This window comes from Rhamphochromis sp. 'chilingali', assembly GCF_963969265.1.
Source record: "Rhamphochromis sp. 'chilingali' genome assembly, chromosome: 22".
NCBI lineage: Eukaryota > Metazoa > Chordata > Actinopteri > Cichliformes > Cichlidae > Rhamphochromis > Rhamphochromis sp. 'chilingali'.
Genome location: NC_137950.1, coordinates 7,161,376 through 7,177,419, shown reverse-complemented (window position 1 = coordinate 7,177,419; position 16,044 = coordinate 7,161,376).

Sequence of the window (16,044 nt, the reverse complement as noted above, 5' to 3'; positions counted from 1 at the left end):
TCATGGCTTTCCCCCCCAATCCGTGTGACACATCAAAAGATTAAATAAACCTCATAACACCAGTTAACATTCCAAAGTGCACTTAAAATAGTAGTGACAACAATAACAAGCAAACCATTGTACTCTTTAACTCACGAGCGCTAATAAGACAGTGTTTGAAATCTGTTTATTTTTGGTATCAAAGTTGTTGAAAACATGAATATTCTGGCACCCTTCCATTTACCAAACACTCTTTATCAACTAAATAATTCAGGATTTTTAAAACTTGTGAATACTGTTTATACTGATGGAAAACAAGTTCCCAAATGCTCCCTTAGGATTTCACCCAGAGTTTATTACTGACCCCGGGGGAGGTTGTATAATCCAGGCTGATGAGAGTCTTCATGTGGTGCATGTCTGGAACCTACAGCTCATTCCAGTCTGTGACTCATTTTCCAACACAGTCCCCAGGCAGTGTCTGAAACTATCTTGAGAAGCATTGTGACTGATGCCACTAACTTATCTGTGCATGACTTGAAGGCTTCTGGACCACTTGAGTATTTGGGTTTAATATTAGCTGCTGAGTTGTGAAACTGACAGTGAGAGTCTTTAACCACAGTATCAGCTCATTGAGGCTATATTTAGTAGTGCTTTGAGGTGCTAAGGTCCCTGTGCCCCCGTACTAATAATAATTACTAATATTTGGCACGTTTAAGGAGTTAAAATGAAAACAGATTTTTGGTTTCTGCACTCAAAAAAAATATTCTCCTTCCCCAATAAACATGAAACAATAATTTATACAATATAAGGTTAATTTAGTCATATCATTAACCATTAAGAAAAATGTGCTTGGTATAAACTAAATGTAAACCAATCAAGTAATATTAATTTGACTATATTCCACTGAATAACATTTTGCATGGAGAGTTTAAAAACAGTTAAAGTAGTTAAAATCAGGAATTTAGTCCTTTTTTGTGTTGTTGTTGTGTAAGTAACAAAATTCATTCATACATTGAACAGACACTAACGCTGGTAACTGTGGGTAAAAACTCTTCAAATAAAGCTCTAATTAACAAGCTCATATGATATATTTAGATGAAGAGAGTATGTTTTATAAAAGATAATCTATTATTGAGGTTAATGTTATATTCTGTCATGGTTCTCAAGATCTAGAGAGGTCGTGGTGTGTGTATTGTTTGTCTTAACCTCTCCCACCAGGGCGGAACTGGACCTTGGTTCCCCGCCTCTGAACCCACCCTGAACACACACCTGTGGCTCATTCACACTGATCCTGGCAGACTACTTAAGATGGCAAGAGAGGCTGCTTCCTCGCTGGATCGTCACATTACCAAGTGTCAGTGTAGTGTAACCTATGAAAATGTTCCTTTGATCCCCTAGAGTTTCCTCCTGACTTTGTTTTTTCCTCTGTGTACAGGCCTTCTAGACTCCCTGCCCGTCTTCCCTGCCGTCTGGATTTCTGTGGATGTGTGTGAGTGAGCGTGAGCTTCTTAGTGTGGACATTTTTGAGTTACGGATCGAGTGGAAGAAGAGCGTGTGTGTACCCCCGTCTTGGACCTTCCCTTCGGACCCCGCCCTACTCCCTGGAGCCCTGTGTTATCTGTTCCACTGTATATATGTATATATTCTCACTTGGTGTCACATTTCAAATAAACCCTCACCCTCTCTCTAAACTTCAGAGTCCTGCGAGTGAGTCCTCTGCCTACTAATCTGTGACAATATTCAGTCACTAACCAAAGTGCAACCCAGGATCAAGGCAAAATGTGTAATAGACACGCCAGCCCACTGTGTCCATTTCACGCTTTGCCTCTCTAAAATGTGAAATGGACATGCATGCATAAATTGTATTACCCCCGGGGGAGGTAATATATTTAAAGTCACAAAGTACATTCCAGGGTCTTTTATCATCAGAATCAACTAACCTAGGTGGCTAATGTGTGTATATATATGTAAATATGTTAATAATGTGTGTTTAAACGCTTTCCCGTGATTATTTTCACGTTGGCTTGAAATAAAATATCTCCCTCTGTTGTTACTGCAGCATACTACAACTTACTGCAAATTCTGCATTTCACATTTCAGATAGGTAAAACGTGAAATGGACACGGTGGACCGTGTTTCTATTACACGTTTTGTTGTGGAAGACATGCTGTTCTTATCCTGTCTTTCTTCTCTCACCCCAACTGGCCACAGCAGATGGCCCCGCCCCTCCCTGAGCCTGGTTCTGCTGGAGGTTTCTTCCTGTTAAAAGGGAGTTTTTCCTTCCCACTGTAGCCAAAGTGCTTGCTCATAGGGGGTCATATGATTGTTGGGTTTTCCTCTGTATTTATTATTGTAGGGTCTGCCTGACAATATAAAGCACCTTGAGGCGACTGTTGTTGTGGTTTGGCGATGTATAAATACAATTGAATCGAATTGAACTGTGATATCAGGTTGGACGGTGTAAATGTGAAGTGTTTGTTTTAATCCTGGCAAAATCACACAAAATGGGCAGTGTACCTCTATCGATAGCATTCCTGTTGTTCGTTATGAATGTAATGTGAAAATAATTGCTAACTAACATTAAACAGAAAACACTGCTGACATCAAAGAGTATGTTTTATCAACTGTGTCGTAGAGGACGCTCATGCCACCTCATAAAGATCCCTGACATAGTGTGAACACCATTTCAAAGATAATTAAATGGAGTATGTTGGAGTAATACTTGAGATCAACAAAGGCAAAAGACATAATCCTCTGTAAAATGTCATGGCACAGCCATATGACCAAATAACACAAAATGTCAATCTCATGGTTTTTTAATGTTTTAAAATGAGGAGATTTCCGTGCCTCTCCTGTCCTGTATCTGTTGAGTTATTTCAGTCTCCACCAGTGATATTGAGAAGAAGTATTGTTAACGTAACTGTGAGTATAATGTGAAGCAACAGAAAAAGACAACAATGATGTATGAATGGAGAATTTTCTGAGTTACTTTTATTTCAATAGCTTTATTAACCCCATGATTTACTCATATACCTGCCCATTCATCATCCACATACTACATGACTTCACAACCATCAATGGATCAAATCAGTGTACAAATGCACGTAGAGTTTTAAGGTCCTTATCAAACACAGGGCTAAAATACTGTCGGTGAAATCATGACCCTGTGGCATGGCACTGAGAGAATGTGCTTTTCTCTTTGGAATCAATATGATTGAGGCCCCATGGTGACAGAGACACTCCACGGCCCCACAGTCATGCTGCCATCATTTTAGAGCAGCAGGTCTTCTGGACTTGATAAAAATAAATCCGACTGGACCAAGTTGATCTGGATACAACAGGCCAGCTAAATATGTCTCAACTACAGGAGGGAAGTGCAGCCAAAGTCAAAAGGGTCATTCCTCCAGTATCAGGAAACATTTATAAGAGTAATATAGAAATGAAACCACATAGTAAAGATGCACAGCATAAACTCATGAACTCACAATTCCTAAGTGATCATTTCATTCCTGCAAGGGTCAATGGCTTGGGAAATGCTAACACAGCAAAATAAGATTTAAATATGCTCTATGTACATCTAATTAAGTCATAATCAAACAAATAATAATCTGATCCTTAGCTGATCTTAAAATTAGGTAAATACAACCTCAGGAAAACAACAACACACGCGTGCCATGTCATTATTTATTTAACAAAAATTAAGACAAAATGCAGAACAGCCTTACTGCTTCCATATGAATTAAGAAGCATCATCTAAGTAGCAGGCAGGTGCTGGTAATCAAATAAGAATAATAATAATGGATACTTTATTGATCCCCATGGGGAAATTACTTGTTTTTCTCTGCATTTGACCCATTCACTCAGTGAAGCAGTGGGCAGCCCACTAAGCAGGCGCCCGGGGAGCAGTGTGTAGGGACGGTACCTTGCTCAGGGGTACCTCAGGGTAGCCGTTAAGTGGATTCGAACCGCCGACCTTCCGATCATGGGGCGACCACTTTACCTACTGAGCTATCCCTGCCCCCCCACAAATGCACTTGATTAACTGATCATCAGCAAGTCTGAGCATCTCTATAAAAAAGCCTCTATGCTTTGGTAGTTTGCTGGGCTGGAACATTCTGGAACATTGGAACACAGTCTGTCCCAGCAAATTTCCCCCAGGGTCAAACAATGCAATGCACAGAGAAATTGGACAAAACCCAAGAGCTACATCTCAGAATCTACAGACCTTAATAAGCATATTAAATGTTAAAGTATGAAAAAAAACTGAACAAACATGGTTTGTTTGGAAGGGTTATCAGGATATTAGCACAAACACTCTATACCCATGCTTCTATAAGCATGGGGTGGTGGTGGAGGGGTTGGGATTTGGGCTTGTTATGTAACCACAAGTTCCTCCAGACCAATGTAAAAATGAATGAAGTAAACATTTTCTGTATGACTTTAAGTTGTTGCTGCTAAAGTTGCTTCCTTTAATAAGCCGTTGAATCCTGAGTTTTTCACCCACAACTTAGGTTTTGTTAAATAAATAAATGACACAGTGTGTTTTTGGCACTGTTGGGTGTAACGTGTTCCAAAGTAGCATTTTACTGCATTACTGCATTAAATTCAGTAATTATATTACAGATACAGTTATGTCACTGCATGCATTACAACAGTTCTTGAAAAGAAAAAATCCATCAAACAGTTTTTTCCTTCTGTAGTTGGATTACCTGATATAGACCCGATTACATTTCTGATACTTTCAGTTTATTATAAAGTATGAAGCCTTGAGATGACTGTGAGTGTGCATACTGCTAAATATTGTCCACTGTTACCATCATCTTTTATGGAATTCCTATTATACAAAATATGTTCTTTTAATTCTTTTCTTTTGAAGTTTTTCCTCTTGAATGGTTTGTGTAATTCAATGTCACATGGCTCGAGAGCGAGGTTGCGAGGACTGTTTTGTTTATCTCGTATTTTTCGTTTGCCACGTGTCTCTCGTCTCTCCTGCCGTTCCATTTGCTATCCATGTGTGCCTTTGTCCCTATCTGGGTTGTGAATGTATTAGCAAATAACAAATAATTCACTACATAAATACAGGATAATACAACCGCCATACCTATTCATATCATTATGCTTGTGAGTCATTGCAAGCATCCCTCTCTTATTGCTTCATTGCATTCATTATGTCAGCGAGGGGGGATTCTGTGGCTGAAAACACACAGTACAGTAGATACACGTGGCCCATCCTGAGTACTCGACAGAAAAGTAAACAATAATCTAAAATAAAAAATAAAGCTCTAATAAAACACAACTATTGAATTATAGTGAATGCTGTAATGCTTTTCTTGTAACAGTAAATGTGTTTGGGTTTATTTGGCCTTCAGACAACAATTCTGATGGCTACACTGCTGGACAGGACAGAGAAAATAATAATAATAACAATAATAATAATAATTTTGGGATTGACATGATTTATTCATAAATCATCATAAAAAGTCAATTCTGCTAATGATATATGGCACATCTTTAATTCTGAAGCCTGTAAAGTGTTTTCGAAATAGCTCCAGAGGTCATAGGTTATCCTGCGGAATGTGTAACATCTTTGAAATAAAAAGATAAAACAAATCCTTTTTATATAGTAAAAAAAGTAAACAAACCAAAGCAGAGTCTGTGTGTGTGTGTGTGTGTGTGTGCGTGCGTGCGTGCGTGCGTGTGTGTGTGTGTGTGTGTGTCACAGCAAAAGGTTTACCTTGCTGTTTGTTGATGTTCTTCCGGCTGAGTGGGGACAGGAGCCTTATCTTAATGGGACTGTCTGGGTGGAAAGCTGGTTGTCTCCATAACAGTCACGCACAAGCACGTGCACATACATGTGCACACACACAGAGAGCTAGCAGTGCTCCATGTGCTGTAATGAATGATAGCTTAATCACCCACATTACTGTCACATGCTGGTAACGATTAAGGAAGTGTGTATTTCCAGTATTGATATATCGAATGTAAATTGTTTCAATGACCCTGGTAGTTTCCTAGAAGGAGAAAGTGCGTTCAATACTGTGAGACACTTATCACATCAGCAACATTATGAATTTTTTTTTCAGAAGGTCAGAGTCACTGTCACAACAGAAGGGCCAGAAAAATCCTGCACTGAAGTAATGACAAAAGAATTTGGTATCTCCATCCTCTCCATCACTGACATTTCAGGCTATTGTCAGAGCTGCTAGCACGTTTTAGTTACGTACAAAGTTACCTTTGGCAGCACGAGTTGGACAAAGCTTGCAGCTATGAAGGGGAATAATTTAACCTAAGCCACCATCATTTCCTAATGTTAACATGTAGTTATTGCTTAAACATAAACAAGTGCCTTTATTAAATGGCTGCAACCAAACAGACTTTTTATAGCACCTAAACCTGAGGAGCAGGTGAAAGCGAAAGTGACCACGCGCTGTGTGTGTGTGTGTGTGTGTGTGGGGGGGGGGATCAATACAGCATTGTATTGTGATATTTTACATGGATTACATTATTGATACAGATAACATTATTTGAGCAAACTTTAATTAAATTGGCTCAACTGACAAATGATCCAACACTGGACACAGTCAGCTTTTCAAAGCTACCTCCTAATTCAGAGGAAGGTAATGGGTCAGTAGTCAAGTGAAAATCAGACATCAACCCTTCACACACACACACACACACACACACACACACACACACACACACACACACACACACACACACACACACACACACACACACACACACACACTGTTGAATGATTGTAACTCCTGGTGACTAAATAGTTGTCAGGAGCTTGAGCTTGAGTCACAGTCTGACTTAAGACCGACTGCAGTCACTCTCAGAGAGGTTGCTGAAGATTTGCAAAAATGTTGTCTGATTCATAAACGCAGACAGATCACCAGCATGTTGCCATCAGTCTAAATGGTCTTTGTCAATGAGCACAACTTAACAGGGACTCGACTCAACTGGCTGCCAGTTGGTAGTAATGGTTATATACTTATAGCACAGGAAGGTTGCTGAGTGCAAATTTAAAAGCCACATTTGAATTTCTGTTAAATTACAATTTTTAGAATTTTTAGACAGCAAAGGACATGTGATTTTCATTATCAGTTAATTGCTGTACTATCAGAAACAGATTGCATGTAATTGCCAACTTGACCCCATTCAGTTGCAGACTGGCATCAGACTGACTTCATCTTATGCTGACATTTATGGCAGGTTTTAATGACAGTGTTGGTGTGCTTGCAAAATCTCATTTTACACAAAAACAAAATCTTATGGCATAAAACAGGTACTGACAAAGTTTAATTTTGAGGATACAATCAGTAAAAAATTGCAATAATATCGTATTGTGGGGTGTCTGGTGATTTCTACCTCTAAAAGATACATTGTGGGTTATGAACAGACACAAGTGGAAATGGCTGATAACAACTGGACATTCTCATTTTACATCATATTGTGACTCCTCAGCCTCCCTGGGAAAGTCTATGCCAGGGTGCTGGAAAGGAGAGTTCGTCCGTTAGTCGAACCTCGGATACAGGAGGAACAATGCGGTTTTCGTCCTGGTCGTGGAACACTGGACCAGCTCTTTATCCTCTCCAGGATACTTGAGGGTGCATGGGAGTTTGCCCAACCAGTCTACATGTGTTTTGTGGACTTGGAGAAGGCATTCGACCGTGTCCCTCGGGGTGTCCTGTGGGAGGTGTTGCGGGAATATGGGGTGTCTGGCCCATTGCTACGGGCCATTCGATCCCTATACAACCGTTGCAAGAGCTTGGTTCGCATTGCCGGCAATAAGTCGGACTCGTTCCCGGTGGGTGATGGGCTCCGCCAGGGCTGCCCTTGATCTCCGGTTCTGTTCATAATTTTTATGGACAGAATTTCTAGGCGCAGCCAAGTGGCGGAGGGCTTTCGCTTTGGTGGCCTCAGAATCTCATCTCTGATTTTTACAGATGATGTGGTTCTGTTGGCTTCATCGGGTGAAGGCCTCCAGCTCGCACTGGAACGGTTCGCAGCCGAGTGTGAAGCAGCGGGAATGAGGACCAGCACCTCCAAATCTGAGGCCATGGTTCTCAGCCGGAAAAGGGTGGAGTGCCCACTCCGGGTCGTGGATGAGTTCCTGCCCCAAGTGGAGGAGTTCAAGTATCTCGGGGTCTTGTTCGCGAGTGATGGGAGAAGGGAGCCGGAGATCGACAGACGGATTGGGGCTGCAGCTGCAGTAATGCGGACGCTGCACCGGTCCGTCGTGGTGAAGAGGGAGCTGAGTGTAAAAGCGAAGCTCTCAATTTACCGGTCAATCTACGTCCCTACCCTCACCTATGGCCACGAGCTGTGGGTAGTGACCGAAAGAACGAGATCGCGGATACAAGCGGCAGAAATGAGCTTCCTCTGAAGGGTGGCTGGCCTCTCCCTTAGAGATAGGGTGAGAAGTTCGGCCATCCGGGAGGGGCTCAGAGTAGAGCAGCTGCTGCTCCACATCGAAAGGAGCCAGCTGAGGTGGTTCGGGCATCTGACAAGGATGCCCCCTGGGCGCCTCCTGGGTGAGGTGTTCCAGGCATGTCCTACCGGGAGGAGGCCCCGGGGCAGACCCAGGACACGCTGGAGAGATTATATCTCTCGGCTGGCCTGGGAACGCCTTGGTATTCCCCCGGATAAGCTGGAGGAGGTGGCTGGGGAGAGGGAGGTCTGGGCCTCTTTGCTTAGGCTGCTGCCCCCGCGACCCGGCCCCGGATAAAGCGGATGAAGATGGATGGATGGATTGTGAATATAGTTGAAAACCATATATTTCCACTTTTTTTCATTAGGTGTTATAAGGTGGATATTGAAATCTGAGATTTGCCAACATTAACCATCCAACAGTTTCTAACTTAAAATAATAATAATGGATACTTTATTGATCCCCATGGGGAAATTACTTGTTTTTCTCTGCATTTGACCCATTCACTCAGTGAAGCAGTGGGCAGCCCACTAAGCAGGCGCCCGGGGAGCAGTGTGTAGGGACGGTACCTTGCTCAGGGGTACCTCAGGGTAGCCGTTAAGTGGATTCGAACCGCCGACCTTCCGATCATGGGGCGACCACTTTACCTACTGAGCTATCCCTGCCCTTAAAAGTTTGGATAAATGGGATTTGGACCTTGTCTAAGTGTTCTGCAATAATTTTTTACTGGTGTTTTTATCTTATTCCAATAGCTAACTGCATTTGTATTATTATAATTTTGATTATTGCTTATTTTGCTTGCGCTTTGTTATTCGAAGGACTAGCAGACGGAAACTGGCTATCAGCTAAATCTGGTGCAATGCATCCTTTCTCTGAGGAGATGAGTATTTTTTGTTTGATTGTACAAATAAAGAAGCAAAAAATTCAAAAACAATGTTCCTGAAAAGTAAATTTAAACTAATCTAAACTCAGACTATTTCAGAATAATCTAAACCAAAGTGATTCTAGTACCAGAACTACAAAGTCCAGTATGCAGATGGGGTTGGTTAATGTGAAAATTACAACACTCAGGAGATCATGATTTGTTTCCCGCTTGCGAATTCTTTTGATTTCTGCCTTTTTGTGAACATTGTGACTGGGGTTCAAATAAACAAGCCAACTGAAAAAATGACATGTAAGGATGTCCAGTGTGCTACGGGCACCTAGGAAGTGTTGACAATATGTCGACACTCTGTACTCCGTACAGCACTGTTTGATTGCTCCACTCCAATCAGTAAATCCCATTCAAATTCAGTCCACTCCAGTTAAACTGATATATACCTGATCCAAGGTTAACAGGACTGTAACAGATGTTAAAAATAATTCACTCACGGTACAGTGATTACAGCCATAAGCTAATTAAAAATGCACCTTTAAATATCTAAAGATTTTTGTTACTTTTAAGGTTTAGATCAACCTAGTGACTTAAGGTTCACAAAAAAATGTCAGCAGAAGGAGGATAAAAATGGAGACGAATCCGGGTTTGAGTGCATTTAATCTTCATTATTAGTATTATTAAAATTTCTGTAACTCTGGTGAGTTCAGAGAGTTTATTCCAAGGAGACAGACCGAAGCATCAAAATCCAGACAATAAGAACAAAAACCCCTCCCCCGCACACTGTCTCATCCTAAATGTATCTCAGACTTTGTCTGGTGGTTTAACAGATGCAGCGTTATTGCTCCAAACTATCACGGCCTCTCTGAGAAGGTATAATTCAGAAAAGCACACCGTAGTGTACTCAGTAGTCTTTCTTTCTTCCTCTCTTTTTTTCCAGCATTTCTACACATATATACACACGCCACATGGCTTTGTTTGGGGATCCTGGTCACTTTAGCACAGTAGAATGAACTGCTTGGCAACTAGTGGAGGATGAGAGCGCACACACTGAGGCACTGACCACTACAGAAGAGCCATCGGGGTTATGATGCCCTCAGCTAAGGCTAATGATACAGGGAGCAACCGGTGTAACAGATGGCCTTCACTAAGTCATATGAGGCGCTCTGTTAGAAAGTGGGTAGACTATGACTCTCTATTGTTTACTTATTCACACCATTGCACATATTTACACACATTCAGACAGCATGACCTCCTCTGGAAACATCCTTTGGCTTGTGATTGCTACTCTTTTTTTTTCCATGTATGGAAATAAAAATGGTGAATCAATTTAAGCTGGAAGAAATGGAAAAAATCTTTAGAAACGTAAAGCATTGTTAGAGTGGTAGACTATAAGAGACTTTGATGTGACACATGTGAGCATCCTAGAAGCCCATAACCTGAGAAATCAACAACTATTCATATTCTTATCTACTTTTAAGCTAAAAATGAATAAACAAAAACACTTCAGGTATTAGTTTCACGTTTGCACGGCCATTACTGGAGCTGTTTTTAAATTTAACACTTTACAGCAGAAATGAACATTTACAGCCTGTAACAGTTTGCCAGTACAACTTATTGCAGTTGTACATATATTATAGTTTAAAGTGACCATTTTAACATTTTTTCAAAGGTTTAAAGCAGGTATGCTGAACTCGTTTTATATTGTGGGCCTAATATAAGAAAAAGAAATGCATTTTTTAACAGTAAGTCTCTGTTTTTCTACAAGATAAAGTACGTGATGTAGTGAATGAAAGAAATATGTCAGCACAAATAAATAATGTACTACTATAGCTTATTTACACTATACTTACTTATACTACTTATAGTATATAACTTATATACCATCTCTCACCCCAGCCGGTCGCAGCAGATGGCCCCGCCCCTCTCTGAGCCTGGTTCTGCTGGAGGTTTCTTCCTGTTAAAAGGGAGTTTTTCCTTCCCGCTGTCGCCGAAGTGCTTGCTCATGTATGCATTATTGTAGGGCCTTCCTTATAATATAAAGCACCTTGAGGCAACTATTGTTCTGATATGGTGCTGTATAAATAAAATTGAACTGAACTGAATTACTTAGCACTTATATAGGACTAATTAGCAAATACCTATATCCATGTTATGTAACCACAGTTTTTTGCTTCCCCTTGCTTACCAAGCTTGTTAGCCTTAGATAAAAAGACTAATGCAGAACTCTATCACTAAAAAAGCTTCTGGCTGTAGCTGTAGATTTGCTCAAATTACTACAGAAGTGGCACTGGTCTTAAATTCCAGTCAAAACAAACAGAAAAAGGTGATTGCATCAGAAAATAATGCAGGTCACATTTTAGTTGTTGTTGTTCTAAAATGCTGGTCTTCATTACGATCATCAAATGACAGAAACAGAGTGACTTGGTGCAGGGTTGGTCAGAGTGACTGCCAGCTAAAAAACGTGCACATACAGGCTGTGAGATGTAATATACAAGATGATTGTGTCTACTGAGCAAATCTGTGGTACAAGTGCGACCCCTGCTGACCAAAACATGCATTGCAACGTGCTCCACCTTGTTAAAAGATATTTCCTTTTTTTTTTTTTTTTTAGAGTTTTGAAGGTTTTGACCAAGAAAACACCTTAACACTTTAATTCCTAATGTCCTTTGAGTTCTACTTGTTTATTACATGAAATGTTGTATACGTGAACTAATCAGTTTGTATCCAAAAGTTGATTCTGTCCATCTGGACGTAGCGTTTTGTGGGAGAAACGTTTCGTCACTCATCCAAGTGACTTCTTCAGTCTCAGCTGACTGCAGGTTTCCCCGATCTTATAAACAGTATGTTTGCATAATGACTGAAACCAGCCCACTGAAGGAACAATGGGCTGGGAGGTCAGTTCCTTAATCTTAATTATGAGAATGCATCAAGACGTAATCAGTTTGTAATTATTGAACACTTGTTCATGTTGTTGGGTGTCAAGATGTGTAGATGTTCTGTTTTATCCTTTTGTTAAATAGAGGTTCCATTTTAGATAATAACCACATTATTATGATTATGAGATAAGCCTGCCAGTCAGATTATCTTGTTAAGGTCATTTCAACTTGACATAGTATGAGGCAAAACTTTTTTAGGTCATATTGTCAGGGCAACACGCTTCAAGTGGCTCATCTTCAAGCACCTCCGCATCTAGTAAAGAAGAGCGAAGGGGGGAAAATATTTCTGTGTGTCCTTGTCATAGTGTTCCAGACTTGGATGCTTTAAAGAAATTGGAATAACTATTAGCCAGAGTGTGAGTCACAGCCTGTCTGACCAAACAGTGCCGATCACGTATGCATGGAAACCTATTTTCCACCTGCGACTAAGGACACTGTAACAGCAGGAGAGAACACTTGATTTAGGCAAAAGTAAACAGAACACAATGTATATTAATATTGTCTCCATCATCAGTGTCGACAGCAGCATCAGAGATTAACCAGAACGAAGTGCAAGGCATCTTTAACCCTTTACTGGGTGAGGAACTACATATGGTAAGCTATGTATTCACAGCTTGAAATACATGCCAGACATTCCTACAAAGTTATTCAAACAAAAAGAAGTATTCAAAGCCTTTGCCCTTACACTCAAATTGAGCTCATGTGCATCTTGTTTTCATTGATCATCTGTCAGATGTTTCTACAAGGTGAAGTCCACCTGTGGTAAATTCAGTTGATTGGATATGATTTGGAAAGGCCAACACATGGCGGGGCGATTGTGGCTCAAGAGTTGGAAGTTGGCTTTGTAATCGGAAGATTGGCGGTTCGAGCCCCAGCTCCGACAGTCTCGGTCGTTGAGTCCTTGGGCAAGACACTCCACCCGTTGCCTACTGGTGGTGGTCAGAGGGCCCGGTGGCGCCAGTGTCCGGCAGCCTCGCCTCTGTCAGTGCGCCCCAGGGTGGCTGTGGCTACAATATAGCTTGTGTGTGTGAATGGGTGGATGACTGGATGTGTAAAGTGCTTTGGGGTCCTTAGGGACTAGTGAAGCACTTTACAAATACAGGTCTCAAGCTCTCATAGTTGGCACAACCCAAGTCATGAAGATCAAGGAAATGTCTGTAGCCATCCAAAGCAGGATTGTTTCGAGGCACAGGTCTGGAGAAGGGTACAGAAAAATTTCTGCAGCATTGAAGGTCCCAGTGGGCACAGTGGCCTCCATCAACCGAGGTTTTTGTGATCTTGTAATGATGGATCCAAGTCTCCCTTTTTTCCCCCTTTCCTGTAAAATATTCAGACAGTAGGCAAGGGTTAAGACTTAAACCTGACTGAACATCACTGAAGAGATGGCAGTTTGATAGCTTAAGAGGTTCTGCAAAGAAGATGGGAGAAACTGCTGAAAAATGGGTGTGCTAAGCTTGTGACATTATACTCAAAATTATACTCAAAATGACTTGACTGTACTTGCTGCCAAAGGTTTTTCAAGAAAGTATTGAGCAAAGGGTGTAAATACTTAGGCAAATGTTCTATTTTTGTTTTTTATTTTTCATCAATTTGCAAGAATTTCAAGAAAACCTTTTTATATTTTCATTATGGGGTGGTGTTTGTAGAATTTTGAGTAAAAAAAGAAAAGATTTTGTCTCGCACCATTGACATAAATAAAGTAGGCCCCAGGACAGAACCCTGTGGCACTCCATTAGTGAGATTTAAAAAACTGGAAGAGAGACCACTGAGCTGCATGCACTGCTGACAGTCCGAAAGTTAATTATAGAACCAGTCAACTGCTTGGTCTGAAAGGCCTATTTCCATGAATCTCTGACATAAAATACCATGGTCAACAGTGCCAAAGGCTTTTGATAGGTCAATAACAAGAGCTGCACAGCAGTTCTTTGCGTCCCGGGCTTCATAGACGTAATTGAGAACTTTTAGGGAAGCAGTTACAGCACTGTGCAATATCCTAAAACCAGACTGGAAAGGAGATAAAATAATATTTTCATCCAGATTTCTTCAATGGTGTTCTTTCTTACGTAAAATCTTTATTTTTTTTGGTTTATGTAGTTGGAAAAAATAATGCAAATAAAATGCAGCCAAATAGCCTGTCCAGTCACTCTCGTGCTTCCTCTGCTCTTCTTTCCTCCATTTCCCTCCGAATCCCTCTTCTCTAATCAAGTCACGTACTTCATCTCCCCTGTCCCCTTTTCTCTTACTTTTGATTTTTTCAGCTGGTCCTCATCCTCCTGCTTTTCCTCATCGTGCTTTTGGTTTCCCACTGCGGAACTGATCCCTGGGAACCTCATTGATGGAGCCAATCAGGACTGGAGTCCTGGTAAAAGCCCTCTGTCCTAACATCCAGGGCTATGTAGCAGCAATGAGCTGCCTGACCCTGGATACTTGCAATCCTAAAGGCACAGGTGTCATTGTGTGGAGATTAAAGAGCAGTAGACCCAAAACGCAGACAATAGAGATGGATGTAGATGTCTTTATTTGAAGTTGCAAATAAACAGTGGGGACAACTAGAAAAGAACAAACAAAACCTAAAATGGGAGAACTAATCTGTAACTAGGAAACCTGTGACACAGAGGGAATGACACCATACATGCCAACCCTCCAAAATTTTCTGTCATTTTTTTGAATCCCGAATTTTAGTGCCCCTGCCGAAAATCTCCCGGAGCTACCATTCTCCCAAACTTTTCCCGCTTTTCCACCGGGACAACAAAACTGAAAAACCATATCGCAGAATTCATAGCGCAACCGAGCCAATTCCAGTTTCCAACTATGGCGGCAGCTACTTGGTTTATTACTTATTACTTTCTGGGTCGCAAAATAAACTTTTAACATATTTTCAGGCGAGAATGTAGCTGTGTACACTTCAAAAAGCTGAGCTGACGAGAACAGCAAACTCCCAGGACATCGTTTTCAAGCCCCCGCGGTCTTTCACTACTCAGGTTAAACATGATATATAAAGCCAAACACATGTTTAAGTTATCAAAGTGACTTCTTTGATAACTTAAATATGTGTTTGGCTTTTTTCAGTGCTTTATTTGTTCGTGAGTAAATCGGTTTGGCTGAGATTACAGTTATTAGATTAGATTAAATTTAACTTTATTAATCCCTCGGGTGGGTTCCTCCAGGGTTTTCACACAGCTGAAAAAACGTCAAACAGAAAACTGATTAAACAGAAGAGTGAGACGGTCCAGAATTTACACCAGCTTCCGGTTATATTTTAGATAGCAAGGAGCCGACGGCAGTTTCATTCCACCGAGAGGGCTCGTGACGTAATTCTGAAGGCTAGACCGTCCAATTTCACAGTCGCTCACTTCCGGCCTACCCAGCTTTCGGAGGACCCGGCCCACTTAGACAGCGAAGGCCTTCACTCATGTACAGAGCGGTTTGTGCCGGTGGATGCAGCCTCTGAATTTGGACACCCCCACTGTTTCTGGCCAGCCAATAATAACAGTGACATTTAACTTATTTTATCTGATAAATAAACATTGTAAAATTCAAGTTTTTTTGTATATATATATATATATATGTATATGTATACCACTCCCCCCCAACAGCCCCTTTGACTCCCTAATTCTGAGGTCTCAAGGTTGGCAAGTATGAATGACACATGGAGAAATGCCAAAGTAATGCAGACTACCTAAGGGAAGCACACCATATAAATACACACACGAGGAAATGGCTGACACTAATCAAACACGACGAGGCAGAGAGGAAGCAAAACAGAACACACTGACCTGAGACACGGACCTTCAAAGTAAAACAGGAAATTTATG